At 40.6% G+C, this 20861-nt stretch overlaps 1 protein-coding gene and 1 long non-coding RNA gene across 4 annotated transcripts in view; both read right to left on the bottom strand.

Moving 5' to 3' along the window:
- CHST15 (carbohydrate sulfotransferase 15) overlaps window positions 1-9487 on the bottom strand; it is a 72241-nt gene extending 62754 nt beyond the window's left edge. For 2 of the 3 annotated variants that reach the window (XR_014564933.1, XM_083741404.1), the window contains exon 1: window positions 8531-9487. The gene's annotated coding sequence lies outside the window, so the exon portion shown is untranslated. Of the gene's footprint in view, window positions 1-8013; window positions 8192-8530 lie in introns of those variants that run through there. The other variant, XM_083741405.1, reaches the window with a different exon arrangement.
- Window positions 9488-12074: 2587 nt separating this feature from the next.
- The window catches only part of LOC310845806, a 198322-nt gene continuing 189535 nt past the window's right edge, over window positions 12075-20861 (bottom strand). The window contains exon 6 of the long non-coding RNA XR_014564949.1: window positions 12075-12157. This is a non-coding gene — a long non-coding RNA (uncharacterized lncRNA). The remainder of the gene's footprint in view (window positions 12158-20861) is intronic.

Here is a 20861-nt window from a genome sequence, read left to right as displayed (position 1 = left end):
AAACAGCATTTCCATGGTTCGCCAGAAGCAGCTTAGTCATGCTGGCCACATGACCCGGAAGCTGTACACCGGCTCCCTCGGCCAATAAAGTGAGATGAGCGCCGCAACCCCAGAATCAGCCATGACTGGACCTTTAATCTTGAGGTTATGTTTTATAGCACCTTAGAAGTTCACACCAAAACTAAGTAGCTGGTTATCTTCAGAGTATTCCTATTGTACAAGGAAAGGCCTATTCAAGACAAAATATCCACTTAATTAAGTAAGATTTTCTTAATTTAAAACAGGGTTCATACAGTAAAGGACTATTCACCAATACTGCTGTATACGCCAATAATTTTTCAGGAGTCAAGGCTGATGAAAATAGTTATTACAGGGACAAATGTTTCTCTACATGCAATACAAAATGTTTGTACACAAACCTACCATTTTAACTATTAAAAATGTGTATTTTAACAGAACAGGTTGAACCAAGATCAAGGAGAAAGATGGGAAATAGAAAATAATCTGCAGATTAGACTGATATCACTTTTTTTCAGAATGATTCATCCCTAGGCTTTGTTTGAAGCAACTCTCTCAACTTAAACATTTTGAAAAAATAAACTCTATGAGTCTATGATTCTATGATATATGCTTACAAGCACCTAGGAAAAAAACCACACTGGTTTTATAACAGTTCCAACCAACAGCTAATCAACCTTGAGTTACCAACCAAGTATGGCATTAAAACTAACTTGATTAAGGAACATCAGAAGTAGACCCAATTGACTCTCATGACTGCTAGGAGAAGCGCACCTACTTCCTTTATCCAAAATTAATTATGCCTTGAATACACAACAACAGAAAAGTTAGCACTAAGGAAGGTAAGAAGTGAGAAGTTTCAGTTAAGTTAGAAGTAAATGTAGAGTAGGAGTAGATGACTTGAATCAAGAAAAAGCTAAGACTGAAAACTCATTTATAAAGTGCTTCCGTTTATCATGAGAGATAAATAAAATTAATTTTGAACACCATATCATGAATCATAGTTAGCAGGGCAAAGCAGCATTCCCTGTAGTGTTTGAATGAAATGTTGTACTATAATTTATTACAGGAGATACAAGGAAATCAAATGTGTTTGCTGTACTAAAGCCCAAGCAATTAAATGGATATTCTTCATGTTTCAGTAATGATGATATTCAAGGAATCTAAATAATTATGATTTCCATTGCATTATTATTTTTAAAAATTATTTTTTTCCAAAGAAAGCATCCTTTAATAAATGCAATGTGGAAAAACTGTTTTTATGGGACTGCCAAGAAAAATATTTGTTGCATTAAGGTTAACAGATTTACTTTCTCAAGGATCACTTGCACTTGGAACACAAAGGGCAGATTAGAATCAGCAACCTTTCTGTAAACACAACAATGCTATGAATTAGCTGACAACCTGACAGCATCATCCTTCACCTTACTATTGCCATTCTGAAGCTGTGTGCTGCTTCGCCAAGGGCAATGAAGCACACCCTGCCAGTGCACATGTGGTACTCCTATCCCCCATATTCAGCAACCCAACAGCCAACATGTATTGGGAATTTGAATAGAACTTAGCTGCTTGATGGTTGGATGTGAAGGGTACAAAGTTATCTGTGAAGCACTGAGAATAATCCACTGTGACCCTGCATAGTGACAGCCAACCAAGCTCAGGGCAGGTAGGAAGGAGGGAGATCCACATCAGATATATGTACATATGAGTTGTGGCACACCCTCCCCACATCTTCATTATACAGTTTCCGGTAAATACCTAAAATGCACCTCTTTACCCTGGCTTCTGACACTTTAGGTCACATTATTTTTCAGATTGCAAGGTGTTTTAAAACTTTGTTTCAAGGTTGTAATCAGCCCTGGGACCTTAGGGTGAAGGGAGGGTAATTGTAAGAGCTAAACATGCACAGCTTCTGCACGGATGCAAGAGAGATTATGTCATTAGTCTGAATATATAAGTAGGTTTTCACTGGATGGATTCTAATTATACCTAGACATATGCAGCTAAACATATATAAAAATAGCAAACTAATTGTCCGTATGCCAATCTAACATTATTTTCTTGCCCATAAATCAATGGGAGTCACTCTTTTCAGATAAAGCACAAGGAGATGCAACTAAGGGCACTTACGAGGAGGAAGGCGGTGTTCCTGACACTTCCCAAGGTCACAGACGTGAGGTGCAAATTCAGTCTTCATCAAAATGATGTCTTCAGTACATTTTCTCCTAAAACTAAAGTCAATGGTTCCCAGTATGGTTCCCAATGGAACCAGTAAAGGGTTGTCCACTGGAGTGATCTGTCCCCCCAGCAACAGAAATGGAGGGAAAGATTTATGGAGACAGGGGAAGATATTAACAAGGAGAGGGAGAGGGAGAGGGAGAGGGAGAGGGAGAGGGAGAGGGAGAGGGAGAGAGAGAGAGAGAGAGAGAGAGAGAAGGAGAAGTGGGGACCTAATTGTGAGTGCTGAACCAATGTATTGCCTTGGTAATGGACACAATGAGAGCCAATAAACTGAAGCACAATCTAGACTGAAGCAATGTTAGTGAGTGGTTCCCTAGAATGAATGACCAGGAGGTGGAAGGCTCCCGATGGGGTTACACTCCCTCTGAAGGAGTAGGTACATAGCTTGGCGTTTCTTCTGGAACCATCACTGTCTCTCGAGGCTCAGACGACCTCAATGGTGTAGAGTGCCTTTCATTCACCTTGGCTGGCGGCCCAGCTACACTTCTATCTGAACAGGGATAGCCTAATGTCTGTTGCCTATGCTCTGGTAACCTCTAGGTTTTAATACTGCATTGTTTAAAAAGTTCTCACCTGAGCACATGTTGGAGGATGGATAAGAAAATAATTAATTAAATATAGTAGTAGTAAGTAGTAGTAGTAGTAGTACAGTGGTACCTCAGGCTAAGAACTTAATTCGTTCCGGAGGTCCATTCTTAACCTGAAACTGTTCTTAACCTGAGACACCACTTTAGCTAATGGGGCCTCCCACTGCTGCGAGTCTGTAACCTGAAGCGTCTGTAACCTGAAGTGTCTGTAACCCGAGGTACCACTGTAATATATTTTCCTTCTAGCTCTTATTTTTCATTTCAGTGCCTGCTGAACTTCTATCCTCCAGCCACCACTCCCTTTTTCTCCCAGCCACTACCTTCCCTTTCTTCCAAAACCTCTTCCTTTTGAGCTTCCTAGTACTCAGTCTACCTGCCTTGACAAATCAACCTGTCCTTTGGGTTTGAACTAAGGTTTCCTCAGCCAAACCTGAAGTCACAGACAACTTCCCTCAGCAGACAGAATGTATATGAACATTCTGTGGAATAGCATCTGCTCAGCCAAAAGGTACCAGGGCATCATTATCACCTCAATAAAGCACACTGCAATCATGAAGTTAGTAAATTATTATTCAAAATAATTCTCGCCCCCCCCCAAAAAAAAATCAATCCCTGGTGTTTGGTCACAACTGCTGCTTTGGAATTTGATGATGATGGTTGCCAACTGAGACCTATTATCCTCAAAACAAGCAGGTTTTTTCATCAGCTGGAACTACTGGTCATTCTATAATTATAACACCACTTAGCAATTATATAGTATTTTCTGAGTGTTGAAAATAGAGGTGGATGGATCAAGCTATTTCCAGTTCATGTCACTTTTGTATGTGTTCATCCACAAATCCTCTCTGACCCCATTTTCACATTAATCTGAGAGCTTTTCTTTGGCCAGCATGAAAAATTACATTTAAATGTGTATTTTGAGCATATTCTCTCACAAAATACACATTTCAAGTGGAACACAGGCAAGACTGAATAGGTCACTGTTCCCCACCAACCTGATGATAAGCAGTTTTCATCAGGATCTCCTGTCCTCAGTTCAATTACTTATATTTTAATCCGTTTTATGTCATCAACATATTGGTAGACATGGAAAATGCTCTCTGAAATGCAGAAACTACTATCAATATTTTGTTTCTCAAAACTACTATTACCCTAATGTTGAATATTATTTTAACAGTGTTTTCACATTTTCTGTTACTTTCTTGTCTTCCCCAACAAAAAACTAAATGCAAAGTTATCAATATATCAATTGTATCAAAAGCCAATGTCAACAAAAGCAGTACATGCAGAAGAGAATTAGTCAAGTTAACCAAAACTATTTGTAAATGCATATTTCTATCAAGTAAGAGGTATATTTAAAATGTAGGCTTTATTTATAATGCTTTTGAGTTACACAGTTTCATATTTTTCTTTGACTGTTAAGAAATATTTGAAATATTGTAGCTGAAATATCTTAATTTGCTCACTTGCTAGCCTTAAGTCACTTCTTGTTGGGAAAAGATAACAAAACCTGTTACAGGATTTCATATTGGATTTGGAAGCATTTTATAATGCAAATTCAAAGTTTTAACCATATTCTTATTTCAGTTAAGGTAAATAAAAGTTGGTTTCGATGTTAAATTTTGTATCTTTTTCTAAACAAGGGCTGGAGAACCTTTATCAGCCTTGGGACCACGTTTTCTCATGGGTAACCTTTCTGGAGCCACATGTCATTGGTGGTTAGGTCCAAAGGCAAAAGTGAAGGTGGCCAGAACCAAAAGTGGCGAGAGCAACAGATGTGATTCTTATCTTTGAACATGGCTACATTCCAGTCATGCAAAAGTCAGCGGTTCCTACACCCACACACCTCCAGCTTCCATCCAGACAAGGAAGAGACATCACCATTTCAAGGATGCATGACAGGCTGGAGAGAGGGGCATGGCCTAGGAGTCACAAAGGCTGGACAGAAAGGATTGTGGGGGGCACATTTATCCACACATCCAGCCTGAAATTCCTGTTCCAAACTGTACAATTACTGACTTCAGAAATTAGGCTTTGGCTCCATGTTGAGTATATTTATAAACACTGGAATGGTTTTCAGGATACCCTCAGGGTCCAAGCACAATAAATACTGTTGTGTTCAGTGACCTTTATATAAGCAAAGCATTCTTTTCAGCATGTAAATTAATTTTCTTCTCTTGGCTTGTAACAAGCCAAATGACTATTTTGACTCAGTGCCCAATTGTAGGAGAAAGTAAGATAGTGGCAGAGAGTAGGACTGAAACTTTTAAGATATCATAAGACAGCCAGTTTTGAGCAATTATATTCAGCACATTTAATGAAAACTGGTAATTATAGTGACTGGTGATTTCAGGAATTCCCCTCCGTAATTACGGTAAGCAGAAGACTAATGTTGTTCAATGAAATGAATAAACAAGCACATCTTATTCTGTCATCTCTCCAAAATATTTACTCTTCATGAAAAATCATTGCTAACCAGTAATGTGCAAAATTGAGTCATTCTTTGATTAGCCCAGATTTACAAGTTGCCAATGGCTTTATATGTCAGAAACAAGAGATATATATCTTAGATATGCTTCACATAATGAAGATAACTCACTGCTATATAAATTCAGAATGGATATTCACTGACATAAGATCTGAAATTGTTGGAAGAAGTATTGAAGCCATAGTTTATGGAATGAAATAAGTGACAGTATTCTTCATGTGAAGACTTCAAGAATGACTTTGCTAAAGATACCAGTATTTGTCTTTCAAGCCTACCAATAATTATGATCTAAAGGGTCAGATGTCTACAGAATAAAGTATCATAATAGTAAAATGAAAACATTTATCACCAATATAGCAATGCTTAAATTTAATGGTGATTAGATGCTTAAAGTTTTTGTGTTACAGTGGTACCTCGAGTTACAAACGCCTCAGGTTACAAATGCTTCAGGTTACAAACTCTGCTAACCTGGAAAAGTTACCTCAAGTTGAGAACTTTGCCCCAGGATGAGAACAGAAATTGTGTGCCGGTGGCGCAGTGGCAGCAAGAGGCCCCATTAGCGAAAGCACGCCTCTAGTTAAGAACAGTTTCAGGTTAAGAACGGACCTCTGGAATGAATTAAGTTCATAAGTAGAGATACCACTGTACATAAGAACTTGTTAATGAACTCTTAAGCCAGTTTCAGCAGCAACAGACAACTATTAAGTTCATCAGTTTGATGTGAATATTTCATTATTATCAGAATACATTTACTAGTTTTATCCCCATAAACACTTTTTCTGGAAGACATATTTATCATGATTTGAGTTAAATGAGGGTGGCAGCAGGAAGAACAGCCAAGCCGCACTTGAGATACAGGCTATTTCACAATTCTTTCCTGACAAATCACCATAAAAATGCTGTAATTAGCCAATCAGCAATTCTCAGTTTTATAGTGCTGAGCCCAACAGGCAACCCAGCGAGGTGGCAACAAAATTGCATTATCTTACTTATTATGCAACTCTTCTAAGGCCTTGCTTCAGACACACAACATTTTGAAAGGGCAATTTTTTTCTTTAAAAAAAAAAATCAAGTACCCCTTTCATTTCACAGAGTGTAAATGCTGAGTAGAACAGCCCGTCTGCTGAATTAATGGATGTGTGTATTAAGAAACAGACACAATGCACTGCACGCCTCACTGTTATTATCAATAACTTAAGAAGCAGTGAGAAGGGCAATTTTAAAACTCTACTTAAAAGAGGATTTTAAAGGTTCACATGCCAAATGCAAAGCAATGTGCCTGCTTTTCTGACTTTTCAATGCTTTTTCCCCCAGGAAATTGCTATCATGTGTTGCTTTACAGGAGAAGACGGAAATGAGGGGAAAGTTAAAAGCATTTCAAGTTCATCACCAAGTTGTCACTGAACAGGTTGACTACCACTAGCAGAAAGCACAAGTCAATGGCTGACCAGTGTCAGATGAATCCACAAATTGTCTTCTCTACAGATGCTGTGGCCGATATTGTCATGGCAGAAAGCTTTTTGGCAAGCAGTCTAATCAAGCAACCGAACGATACTACAGTATGGGAAGAAACACAGCTCTCCACAAACTAATGTATAAAGGCCACTTATAGACACATTCACCAACTCAAACACACATGCATTCATATATAAATGGGTTCATACAGATATTTCCATATCCTTATAATAGAACCACTTGTCAGATCAAACGATATGTTAGAATGATTATTATTTCAGATGGGCTTATAAAAGCTGGCATTCATTCAAAAGCCAGAATGATTTAGCAAAACTTCATCCAAAAACGTGTGTACCTCTATACACCCTCAAGGCAATAAAAAGAAGTAAATGCTTTCAGTATGTTTCATGCTTGTTTTAATATATAGCAGTAAAATATAGTCATATAGGTTTATGAAGCAGCGAGGGCTTATATGATCCTGTTTAAATATATGCTCCTGCATTGACAGAATGCCTAATCTACATGCTTCCCAAGGATTTTACACAAATACTATCGACCACACCACACTCCTGTACAAAGAACTCCTACAAGCAGCCAAGCCTGCAGCACGCCAACTCAGCGTTTGTGAGTGTCAGGACAAATATCCCAATCAGGACTGTGCTTCTGGTAACTTGCCATGTGCATGCATTATGCCTTTGCTCCCGTCCCTTCTTATCATACTGGTCTAATATACCTTGGAAGTCCAAAGCACTTTATCAGAGCCCTATAGCCTGCCTTGGATAGGGCTGGTGCTAAACAGATGTCAGGAGTACAACTATCAGTGGCACTAAGCGGGCAGGAGAAGGAAGGCAGAAAGAACCAGTGCATTATGACAGAGTTCTGCCCAAATAACTCATCCATGTTCCTTACAGCACCCCAATAACCCTGTTTGGATAAGTGCACGGTTATTCTAACGTCTCTTAATTTATGAGGATTTCAGCTACTGCATCTCCTTAGCCTGTTGACTGTCAGCGCGGTATAGTGGTTAGAGGGCACCCAGGTTAAAATTCCTGCGCTCCCAGGGTAACTTTGGGCAAGCCAGTCTCTCAAAAAGCCAGCCTATAGGAAAAGGCTCTGGAGGAAGAGAAATAGGGGCTAAGATCCTACAAAGTGCCTTCAGCTCCTAGGAAGGAGGGCAGAGTACAACCAAAGAAGCAGGGGCCAAGTTTCCTTTTGTTGCTACACCTGTGCCAGCCTGCGCCTCCTGCCAGGAGGGTGCAGAGACGACTCCCAAGGCGCCCCGGGCGTCTTCAGCGGCTCCTCCCCACGCCCAGTCGCCCGTGCCTGGCTCCGCTTCCCTCCGTGCCCCTTGGGCTCTCCAGAGGGGCACCGCGCGCTGCCACCTTCCCGGGCAGGTCTGGCGTTCCTACGCCTGCGCATTGAGGCCGAGCCCCCTCCTGCGCACCCCCCCTCCCCGACTTGCTCCACACAACTTCTTCCCACAAAGTGGAGACGAGAGCCGGGGTGGAGCCCCAGTTCGCGCGGACGCCGGAGGTCTCGCCTGCTGCCCCCTCTCTGCCGCCGCTGACCTTGGGGCGCTTCCCCGGCGGCGCCGCGCGCTCACCAATGCGGGTCCCAAACGAGGGGGGGCGGCACGTGCCACGGCCTCCTTCCCCTCAACTTCTTTCCCCTCAGCGTCGCCTCGTCAAGCCTCCACGGCCAGCATCTCTCGCCGCCCGCGCCCCGCCTCGCTTCCACTTACCTCGCTCTTGTTCGCCCCTTTCTTCTTCTCCTCGCACTTTCCTGACGAGGGGACGGTGGGATGGGGAGGAGGAGGAGGAGGAGGGTCGAGGAGTTCGCTCCGCTTCGCAGGCAGCGCAGCCTAAGCCTCCCGGCTCCGGCTGGCGGCGGTGCTGTCGCGCCTCCAGCCGCTTGTTCGCTCGCGAAGCCGCGCTCTGCACCACACGCCGGGCAGCGGCTGAGGGGAAGGAGGGGCGGGGCGAGAGCCGGAGCCCGAGGGAGGGAGGGAGGGAGGGAAGGAGGGAGACGTGGTGCCTCGGACCTGCCGCCTTCCCTCAGCGAACGGGCGCGAAGCTAATTGCCTGCTGTTACAGGGAAAGCGGCGGCGGCTGGGGCTGCTTCCCTCGCGCTCGTTCCGGGCTGAAAGAATGAAGGCGTTTCAGGAGGTTACCGGCGGCGGCGGCGGAGAGAGCCCAGCCCAAAGCTGCGAGCTGATACTTTCCGAGCCCGCGGCCGCCGCTCTCGAGTCCCCAGAGGACGGGGAGCGAGTGAGTCTCCGCGAGGCTAAAAATAAAGAAGTTTGATTAAAGTTCCTTGGCGCTCTTCGGAGCAGCAGCCGCAGCTGCCCAACCCAAGGGTGGCACCCTCGCCACAGCGCCGCCGCGGTGGGAAGGAGAGGAGAGGCTAGCTTGGACCCTTACTCGAGGCGCCGAAGACCAGGCTCTGAGGAAGAAAAGCAAAGGCACGTTTCTCCCTACGGAGATGAGATGCTGAGAGCCTGGGCCAATCCAGAGTTCCCAGCGCCATATACCTCTTCCCAGCGCGTGTGCGAGGAGATATACACGCCGCCTAACCTAAGCTGCTGCTGCCGCCGCCGCCGCCGCCTCCCTTCCTCTTTTCAAGCACTTCCACTCACCGATTGCAATGTCAAAATCCTGAAAGAGGTTTCGTTATCTTTGCCTGAGGAGAGCAGATCTGAAGGCTGCTTCACCTGTCACAAGATCCTTACTGAAAAGTCGGAATTGGCATGCAACCCATGCCTGCACTATCACATGTGTTGCTGAACTGCCAGGCAACAAAAGAAATCACCTAAGTGTGCTGCTGTCATATGCAATGATCTAAATGCAGCGTGCAGGCGAATTATTTGTGAAGAAATGCTTGTTCGGTGCATTTGACAGTTGTGCAGGAAATGCAGTGGGGTACAAGGTATCTTAGGTTGTGCAGTGCAAAGAACAGAAAAAGGAACACTTTTTGTTTGTTTTTTGTTTTAGTTCAACCAAAGGTATGGCCAGCCCCATCCCATGGGGGGGGGGGGTAATACAGCCATTCCTGAATTCTCTGGCTCTGCCTCTCTATTCTGAACCACCAAAAGTTTGGACTGAAATGTCTTACACTGCTTCTGGAAGATGCCCGGCTTTGTCAAGTTTCCAGGACATGAGAAAACTTAAAACTTAGTGCATATTTTGGAAGCAAAACCTGAAAATCCATTCAGATGTTATCTTTACTCAACAAATAAAGTTCATCCGAGAACTGCCATTTCTCCAAATTACACTCGTTTTAGTTAGAGCTGTTGATTTAGTAGCAGAGTTTCTTGATGATTAGCCCTCTTTAACAATTCATTAATTGAGTGATTCCATATTACTTTGTCCCCATATTGAAAAACAAAAAGTCTCTCAGCCCCACTCACCTCACAGAGTGTTTGTTGTGGGGGAGGAAGGGAAAGGAGAATGTTAGCCGCTTTGAGACTAAAAGCGGGATATCAAAACCAAACTACTCCTCTTCTTCTTCTTCTTCTTCTTCTTCTTCTTCTTCTTCTTCTTCTTCCCTGTCACCCTCTATCTGAATTTGCATCTGAACAGATGTAAAAGACTAGGATTGAGGTTGAATCCCAACAAGACAGAAGTACTGTTTCTGGGGGATAGGAGGTGGGCAGGTGTGGGGGACTCCCTGGTCCTGAATTTAAGGTGCACAGCCTAGGAGTCATTTTGGATTCACAGCTGTCCATGGAAGCACAGGTTAACTCTGTGTCCAGGGCAGCTGTCTACCAGCTCCATCTGGTACGCTGGCTGAGATCCATATACTAAACAAAGGAATCAGTAGGCCTGAGAGAACAGCAAGGTTTGCAGAAGTGTGAAACATCCTTAGAAAAAAGCCCCAAACAGAGAGACCCTAACAAATCTTATTAAGGTCTCAGTAAGCTAAGTGGCCACAGAACATTGGGGGAAGCTGCGGTTAGTGGCTTGAATCCTGAAAAGAGGGTATTTCACATTCTAGTATTTTGTTGTAGGTGCCATTTGTCATTCAAGAGCAACCAACTCCTTATCTTAGACACAACGCACAACCACAACCCTTAGAATCAACCCAAGATACACCCAAGATGAGTGCTCTAAACTGCATCAACTATTTTCAGCAGTATTTAATAAAGCATTAGTTTACTAATTTTAACTGTGTGTAAAGGAAATTGAAAATTCCTGCCACTTTCTTGTATGTCATTTATTTATTTTTAATGGCTAAGGCTGTGCTAAGGCTGCAATAATAGGTTAACTAGAAAATAAGTCCCAGTTTGACTTATTTCCATAGAAACATGCATAGGAATTAGTTAGAAAGATAGACATCCCTGTGCTAACTAAATCTCCTTCATCAAGACCAAGCAACATGCCAAACTATGGCCTTACAGACTAACTTCACTGAGCATCCATAGACCATCCTGGATGCTACTCTTCTGTACTTGCAGTTTGAAAATAACTTTCAGAGCACCTGAAGCTGCCTTTGCATGTCATATCTATTCAAACAAGCAGAAACATTTGCTATTTTTTCCTTGTTTCTCTACCCTAGTGGTAGGAAAAGTGAAATCTGCAAAATGTTTATTTAAAATATGGGTGATCAAGTGCAATGGCTTCCAACCAGTTTGTCACGTAATGGACCCCTTGCCTTTTATTTTATTGTATTAAATTTCTACCCCACCTTTCAGTGCCCAATGCAGCTTCCAGATTAAAAATGCAAAAACATATTAAAAAGTAATGAGATAAAAACAAATACACCACTTAAATCATTAAAAACAGCTGCAAGAGAGGAGCATAAAACAAATGGGTCGGTTTAAAAATACATGCGTTGCCACAGCAGGTAGCACATGTTAAAAGCATGGCAGTGGGGTTTTTTGAGGGTTTGTTTTTTTAAAGGTTTTACCATCCTACAACACTACCAAATGATGAATCTGATTTTTCAAGGAGTGTAAATCCCCACCCAGCATAGGCTTTCACTTCAAGGCCAATTCAGATCTTCTACTAGATGGAAGTATTTCTGTCTTACGGGTGTACCTCTGTTTATCAGCTCAGGTCCTTTGCTACAGAGCCATCAGTGCAATGGGATCTTTTGATTATAAACCACTTTCTTATTGATGAATACATATGTCTCTGTCCCAGTGACTCCCAGCTGCAAATACCATAAAATGTGGTTTCATGCGTTGCTTTAAATTCCTGCTTCAGGGATTACCGTTTGAAAGCAAAGCAAATGTAATCCTTATAAGAAAAAAGATGTCTCCATTCTGAAGAAAATCAATTCCATTTTATAATTTGAAAAGCACAGTAACAGCATGAAAGATTGAGAAAAGCACAGAAGTGGATGTACTTGTTATGAAGAGCATCTGATCCTAGAAAGTGAAACAACACAAGGCTTTTATTAGGCCATCTATTCACTCCATGTTTCTGTCTAACCTTTTGAACTTTGGGCCTTACCCAAATTCTTGGCTCAGTTCTGAAATTGTAAACCTTCTGAAAACCCTTTCCAATACTGCTGCTGAAGAACCCCTGGGCACTCACATCCTCCCAATCGATACTGCTTCCCTCTCTTTCCTAGTAAACAGCAGCAACTCACCTATCAACTGTTTGCCACTCATCGGCTGAGAGTATACCTGCTCAACACTCCCCTGCAGCTTCTTTCAAGGAAGCATGTCCACCACCAATGAACCAGGGTTAGAAACTCAGGTGTATAAGTTAATTTCCAAATGGGACCTTAAAGCTAGGATATTGTCGTCACAATGGAATGTCTAGGTGCCATTTCGTTTTGCAGTAGAATTTCTTCTTATTCTTATTTTTATTATTCGATTCATTTCTATACCACTTTATATTTTAATGGGGGGGGGGACTCAAAGCAGTTCACAACACATTGAAACAGCAAATAAAACAATCCAGAATAAAAACAAATTCAAGCTTCAAGGAAAATATTTTAGATCGTTCTCTAAGTGACATTTTGTTCCCTATTTATTTATTTACCTACCTACCTACTTAAATTATATAGCCCCACAGCAGAAGTACTCTAGGCAGCCAGTGTGGTGTAGTGGTTAGAGTGTCAGTCTAGGTCCTGGGAGATCACGGTTCAAATCCCCATTCAGTCATGAAGCTCACTGGGTGACCTTGAGCCAATCACAGCCTCTTAATCTATCACGCAAGGTCATTGTTGGCATTAACTGAGGAGAGGGGTGAACCATGTACTCCTTGGAGAAAAAGCTGGGATACAAATGAAGTAAATAACCTATTCTACTGGACCTGCACCAGTTGCAAAATGTGCCCGGCACCTTGGGAATTTCAAGCATTACAAATAACTCCAATACGCCTTCAAGGAAATTCAGGATCTACCAGACCATAATTTGAAAACCACAGTGTTTATCAAACAAGAGCTATTAACAAATAACTATACACATAACAGAACACCACAAACTTAACCTCTGGAATTAGAGATCACTCAAAACAAAGCAGTCTAACATTTCTTCAAAAAGCAGCAGTTCAGTGGAAAGCAAAGCACAATAAAAGTCGATTGTGTCACATGCTCAAGATGTAACCTACCAGTCTGAGTCTTTTGCTCCTTAGAACAAAGCAAATCACGGTTAATCAGAGAACGTATGCTTCAGCCTTGCCAACAGTGCAATCCTATACCATGTCCACTCAAAAGTAAGTCCCACTAAGTTCAATGGGGCTTACTCCCAATCTATGGGATCTTGTTTCAGGAAAAGCCCAAAATATCTTTTCTGTTGAATTCAAGGAATCCTGAGCCTTCTTTATGTGTTCTTCATAAGCGTGTGAAAATATAGAGTCTTGGAGTACAAGGCTGCATATAGCAGCCCATGGACAGTGTTTCTGTTCCTGCTGGTTCCTTTGCATGTTGGGTAGGAAGGTCTGAAGGGCGATTCTTTGTATGGTAGCCAAACATGCTTAGAATCACCCCTGATAATGCAGAGTTCCTGATCACTAGAAGGATCCTAAGCACACTCACTTGAATCCAGGTAGAAGATCCCTTCAGATTTTTTTCTGCAATGCAGAAAGTTCAGGGATGAAATGGATGGGACCAGAATGCTGGGATGGGGCTGGCACTGGCACACACACACACACACACACACACACACACACACACACCATGCTTTAACACACTTCTGAAAGATGCCTAAAGAGAGTTGTAATGGATATAATGCAGCACTGAGATATAGAGATAAATCTACTTCTCGATAGCCATAGGATAGAGTGGGTAGGGATGCAGACTTTCAAAGCATCCCAGAAATCTTGATGGAAACAGCTGGCTCCATTGAAGGCTCCTAAGGCTTCTCTTTATGCAATTCACAAGTCTGACTAAAATTAGTTCGCTCTACATAGGAGGCGAGAACAAGGGGAATTGTGCGGCCCAGCTCCATTATAACTATTTCTGCAATGGTATGCATAAAAATGCATTTCACAAATTCTAGCATATTTTCTTTTTAAAAACTCATTGCTGCAGCAAAGAGTTTAAAACTCTTACCATTTTGCTCACAGAGAATGTGAGGACTCCTGCCTAAATTTGCACATCAAGTGATTGATAAAAGTACTCAACCATCTCACATATTGCCCTGGCTCCATATATCTACACTTTGCATTGGTTTTTCAGCTCCAACCCTGTTTCTCTGCAGGCTGGGCTGAGCACAGGTCCAGTAGGCACTTTCAGCTTCCTTTCCTAACCACCATCACCCCCTGCTTTCCTTATATATTTCATTTGCACACATTTCCATTCCTCTCTCTCTGCAGGTTTAGAGGAAAGAAGCTGATGCTTTACAAATGTCCAATACGAATTTGATACATGATGGAATTAGTGCCATGGAATGCCGCTGAAAGAAATGAATGAGGCAGCAATGCCAATGTGGAAATAAACCCTATAATCATTCACAGATCCCAGGAAGTGACTGTAAAAGAATACAGCGGAACTGTATGGGAGGGAGGCAGCAATGGAAGCAGAGCAGAATGAATGATTGAAGTGCTCCCGATTCTCTCTTAACATTTCTCGCAATAACTCTTTCTGCTCAGACACTAGTCGTTCTGTTTTTCACAGCATTCATCCTACTATTCCATCCAGGTCCTTGCTGCTGTGCGCAAGCCTGGAAATCTTTCCCCATAGTTTCATTCTGCCCATTCCCTCATCTCTTCCTCATTGCTTTCCTCTTGCCCCTCCCAAAATCACCATCCCCTTTGCAGGTGGTGAATTTGCAGAAACACTTCAAAAACCTTTTTCCAGGAAGCAGGGCAAAATGAGTTTCAGTCATGGGGTGGAGATTACCAGGTACTAGTGGCAGAAGTGGGTTCTTCCCTTCAATGTTGTTTTGCTACTACCACAAACGGGACGAACTGCTTGATAGCATGTAAAACACATCACCAAATTTCTTTATCCTCACAAAGAACTGAGAGTGAGTTGGCTGAGAGATTGCCCAAGGTCAGTCACTGAGCTGCAGAGATGGGTATGGATTTGAAACCTGAACTTTTTCATCCCATCTCATAAAATGCTGTGCACTGTACAACACTGATAATATCACTGCTTTGTTTCCCATTATAGCATTGATCTAAGACTCAATATTTTAAGTTAGTGTTTTGCTTACAAAAATTGTTTGCAATAACTGCAACTCCCACAAATTCAGCTTTCATCCTTCTCTGGTTATGTATAGTTCTGGGTGGATCAAGATCAGACAAATTTTGTTTGAAAAGTAGCTGCCACCTACTCTCGTGGTTTAAAAAAAGGTTTAAATGGTAGGATCAAATTCACATTTACCGCAGTGGATTTTAAGTGTACTTAGGTGGAATCTACACGCATATAAAAAAAGCTGTGAAAATGCTTTTTAAAAAAAAGCTTTGAAAAATGTATTGAATTTGGCATAGCTCACTTTCGCCATCTAGTTTCACATTTGTATATTGCATTTCACAACACATTTAAAACGTTTATTTTCAACTGTGTAGCCGTGTTTCTCGTCTCTCAGTAAAACACCTGACTGCGACACTAATTAAACCTGTAATTTGAAAAACCTACTTTTTTTCTGTTCCTGCTTTGAATTAGATATGTTGCCTCTTCAAAAGAAGGGTGTGCATCACAGAATAAATCATGAACATGATTATTCTTTAGAAAGCAACTTATATACACATATTTTAGCACACACTTTCTGATTTATTTTTTTAAAAAATATGATATAAAGTCTATTTTTCCTAAATCATATTGGAGCAAAATATGTAATACCATTTAAGGTTGTTAGTACCAATCCTGGGAACATGTATTTAATTCTGTTTTGTTATCTATATTACTTTCTTCCTCCAAACAGCACAAAGCAGCATCAACTATTCTCCTTCCTCCCCCTGCCCCAAACACAGACACACACATTTTCCTCTCAACACCCCTGTTAGGTGGTTTAAGCTGAGAGCTTCATGGCTGAGTAAAGAGTTGAACCTTGGTTTCCCAGTCCTAATCCAACATTCTAACCCCTACACCATAGCAGGAGAGTGAATGATCATCTCTCTGCCTAATAATCCTTTTGTCCGTGCATACAACACCTTTACTCCTCCCTTCATGTAAGCAGGCAAACCAGTGGAGAAGCAATAATTAAAAACTTCAGAATGAACTAGGATCTTAAAGCAGTTTGCAGCTGGTTTATACTGGCATGCTCTAAAGTCGTTAATCAGTTTCAGTGAAATAGGAAACTATAGTTAATTAAAGGGTTCCTGGCCTGGATCTACACTGATTTGTAAAAACACTATTAAAGGCTATTTAAAAAAAAGTTACATTTTTTAAAAAATAATATTTATTAAATTTTCCAATAAGAACATACAAATACAAAACAACTACAATAAAAAAACACAAACAAAAAACAACAAGTATAATTTCAAAACTTATCTTCTCAACCTTATTTCCCCGACTTCCTCATACCTCACCGTTTTGTATTCTAGTTTCATTATCCCATCAGCAACTCCATTCCCTTATATCCCAAAAGTTTCTTACTAATTCCATTCCTTTTCTTACTCTAATGTCTCTGAAAACCAATATTTTTAAATCCATGTCAATCTAGCATTCTTTAATCTTATAATAATTGTTAAGATAGTCCTTAAATTTCTTCCAATCTTCTTCCACTGTCTCTTTCTCCTGGTCTCGGATTCTGCCCGTCATCTCTGCAAGTCCCATGTAGTCTGTCATCTTCATCTGCCATTCTTCCAGAGTGGGTAGATCTGATGTCTTCCAATACTTTGCGATAAGGATCCTTGCTGCTGTTGTGGCATACAAAAACAAAGTTCTATCCTTCTTTAGCACCACATGGCTGACCATACCCAGGAGAAAGGCCTCTGGTTTCTTCAGGAAAGTGTATTTAAACATCTTTTTCATTTCATTATATATCATTTCCCAGAAAGCCTTAATCCTTGGGCATGTCCACCAGAGGTGGAAGAATGAGCCTTCATTTTCTTTACACTTCCAACATTTGTTATCTGACAAGTGGTAAATTTTTGCAAGCTTGACTGGGGTCATGTACCACCTATATATCATTTTCATAATATTTTCTCTCAGGGCGTTACACGCCGTAAATTTCATGCCGGTGGTCCACAACCTTTCCCGGTCAGCAAACATAATGTTATGGCCAATATCTTGCGCCCACTTAATCATAGCTGATTTAACTGTTTCATCCTGCGTATTCCATTTCAGCAGCAAGTTATACATTTTGGATAAATTTTTAGTATTGGATTCTAACAATTCTGTTTCCAATTTCGATTTCTCGAAGCCAATTTTCTTATCCATCTTGTAAACCTCCATTATTTGGTAATAGTGGAGCCAATCTCTCACTTTATCCTTTAATTTCTCAAAACTCTGCAGTTTGAAGTTACTACCCTCCTGTTCTAAAATTTCCCAATATTTCGGCCATATATACTCCATATTAAGTTTTTTCACAGCTTTTGCCTCCATTGGTGAAAGCCACCTTGGAGTTTTGCTCTCCAGTAGGTCTTTATATCTGATCCAAACACTATACAATGCTTTCCTGACAATATGATTTTTATTTTTATAATATTTATTGATAGTTTTTATCTTAATTACAATACCAAAGAAACAATATAATATAACACATCTTTTAACATAATTTTCTCAACTTCTTGGACTCCCTCACATCTCCCGCTCCTGCATTCCTGACAATAAATTTCTATCCAGCAAATTTATCCCCTTTTTTCTATTCTTATTATCTATTTTCTGATGTTGTTTCTCTAATTTAGGTAACTTTAATTCAAATCTCAAAAATTAAAATATAACCTGAAATTTCCCAAACTTTGCCTTCTCTTAAATTTAGCTTCTCTTCATATTTCACTTCACCTAGCTTAATGGTGCCAAGTTTTTTATACTCTGGCATCCTTCTTAGCATTCATACAGTTTACAATATTTTTGTAAATAAGTCTTAAATTTCTTCCAGTCTTCCTCCACCGTCTCTTCTCCCAGGTCTCGGATTCTGCCAGTCATCTCGGCCAGTTCCATATAGTCTATCAGTTGCATCTGCCATTCTTCCAGTGTGGGTAGATCTTGAGTTTTCCAATGCTTAGCGACAAGTATCCTTGCTGCTGTTGTTGCATACATAAAGAATGTTCGGTCCTTCTTTAACACCTTCTGGCCGACAATGCCCAGAAGGAAGGCCTCTGGTTTCTTAGGAAAGGTATACTTAAACACCTTTTTCAGCTCATTATATATCATTTCCCAGAAAGCCTTCACTCTAGGACAAGTCCACCAGAGGTGAAAGAATGTTCCTTCATTTTCTTTACATTTCCAACATTTGTTATCAGACAAGCGGTACATTTTTGCAAGTTTGACTGGGGTCATATACCATCTATATATCATTTTCATAGCATTCTCTTTCAAAGCATTACATGCAGTAAAATTCAGCCCCGTAGTCCACAACCTCTCCCAGTCCTCAAACATGATGTTATATCCAATGTCCTGTGCCCACTTTATCATAGCCGATTTAACCGTTTCATCTTGTGTATTCCATTTTAACAGCAAGTTATACATTCTTGAAAGTACCTTAGTCTTAGGCTCTAACAATTCTGTTTCTAGCTTCGATTTTTCCACCTGGAATCCTAACTTTTTGTCAAGTTTAAAAACTTCTTTAATCTGAGCATAATGTAGCCAGTCTCGCACTTTATCTTTCATTTTCTCCTGACTCTGTAATTTCCAATTATCTCCATCTTTTTCTAATATTTCCCAATACTTCGGCCATTTGGCCTCCATATTGAGTTTTTTTCGGGCCTTAGCTTCCAATGGTGACAGCCACCTTGGAGTTTTATTTTCCAATAAGTCTTTGTATTTTGTCCAGACATTAAACACTGCTTTTCTGACAATATGGTTCTTGAAAGTCTTGTTAATCTTAACCTTGTCATAACATAAATATGCATGCCGACAATATGATTTTTAAAACCTTTATGAACCTTAACCTTAAAAAAGTTATATAGCTCTCAAAGCAATTTCCCATTACCAACGAATCACTGCTCTGAGGTGCCTCTGATGTCACATTTTTATAATGCATTTTTAACGTTATAACTGACCACTGTGGATTTGCCCCTGGTTTGTTTGCTAGCTTGAATGAAAGGGAGAAGTTTTAGGGTTGTGCACATGGGCAAAAGTATCATCCTTACCTCAGTTTATTAAGCCAGGATACAACAATCCCAATGCAGCTAATGACTCTTTAATTTAAATTACTTATTGTAAGAAATCCACTTAAGAGAGGAGCCATCTTTTGCAACTCTCATCCAAAACACCCAGTGTACACATTGGTATCAGCAGTGTACTAATTATTAGCATGACCATCAACATTTACAGTATGCTGCCTTTCCATATATCAAAGCATGCTCAAGGTGGCTCCCAACATGAGACAATTTACATAATTGCAAGCATAACAAAAGTAGTCTTAAACAATAAATAAAACACAACCATAATCAATTTCCACATAAATCTTTCTATGATCTAAAAATCAATATACAAAGAAACCCTAAACAATACCTCAACCCAAGTAGCCTCAGCTTTTGTAGCTGGAGTTGGTCAGGGTCCCACCGCCCACAGCCAGGTGGGAAAAGGCCAGCAAGGCAGGGAATAGGTCTCCCAGGACTCACAGCGAATATGTGAGTAATAATGTTAGTTACTATTTGCTATTTCTGAAGTTCATAGATTAACAAGGTACTGGAAAATGAAACAAAATTTAAGAATTTTTTCTCAGACTTACAGTTTGAAACAAGTGATACTCAAGAAAAGGAGAGGCGTGAAAAGACAGAGATACCAATGGGAGAAATTTCAGTGAATAAGTATGCTTTTAACATTTAAACAAATTAACAGGAGCCAGAGAACTCCATAGAATCCTTGCACTACCATAGATTCTTAAGGCCAAACTAATGAAATCCTTCTTAAAAAGGGCAAAACAATAATCAGTTTGCAATATGTCTCTGCTGCTGTACAGCAATTGAAAAATGTTTCATAATCTGTTAAGATGTTCCAAGGAGTAAAGTCTCATGAATCAGCCTTTTCTGTAACGCAAGTGACTAAAGTTGAGCCATAGTTTGAATTGATTGCTAAATGCCAATGATTGCTAAATTAAGCATTGCTTTATTGTATTTTCTCATTATACTTAGTATACTTATCATTTTTTGTGCTCAAAGAAACCTCTACAATATGTAGCAACCTGTTCTGTGTCTGCTTCTTGAGAGCAAAGAATGCACATCTACATGTTCATGCACACATGCATGCAAAGGTCATGAACCTTGATAGATGTTGCATTAAATCCTGAAAGAAACCCAAAACACCACATTCTACTTATTACAGATTTGTGATTGAATTACCATGGAGGCAGCTGATGATTTTTTGCATGCCTTGGCCTTAAATTATTGTCATTTTTTAAATTGACAATTTTATCTTTTTTTGTAAACCACTTTGAGGTTTTTGTACAAACAAGTGGCGTAAAATTTCTATGAAATAAATATAAATAAATAAACTAGGCATGCCACTAAACTTTTCATTTGAGTAGGAACTTTTGTTTTTTAATTGCTAGTAACTATCATGGAGGC

This window comes from Podarcis gaigeae (assembly GCF_964106915.1).
Source record: "Podarcis gaigeae genome assembly, chromosome: 5".
NCBI classification, from domain to species: domain Eukaryota; kingdom Metazoa; phylum Chordata; class Lepidosauria; order Squamata; family Lacertidae; genus Podarcis; species Podarcis gaigeae.
The sequence above is the reverse complement of the archived record's forward strand: the minus strand, read 5'-3'. Positions and strand labels throughout refer to the sequence as shown.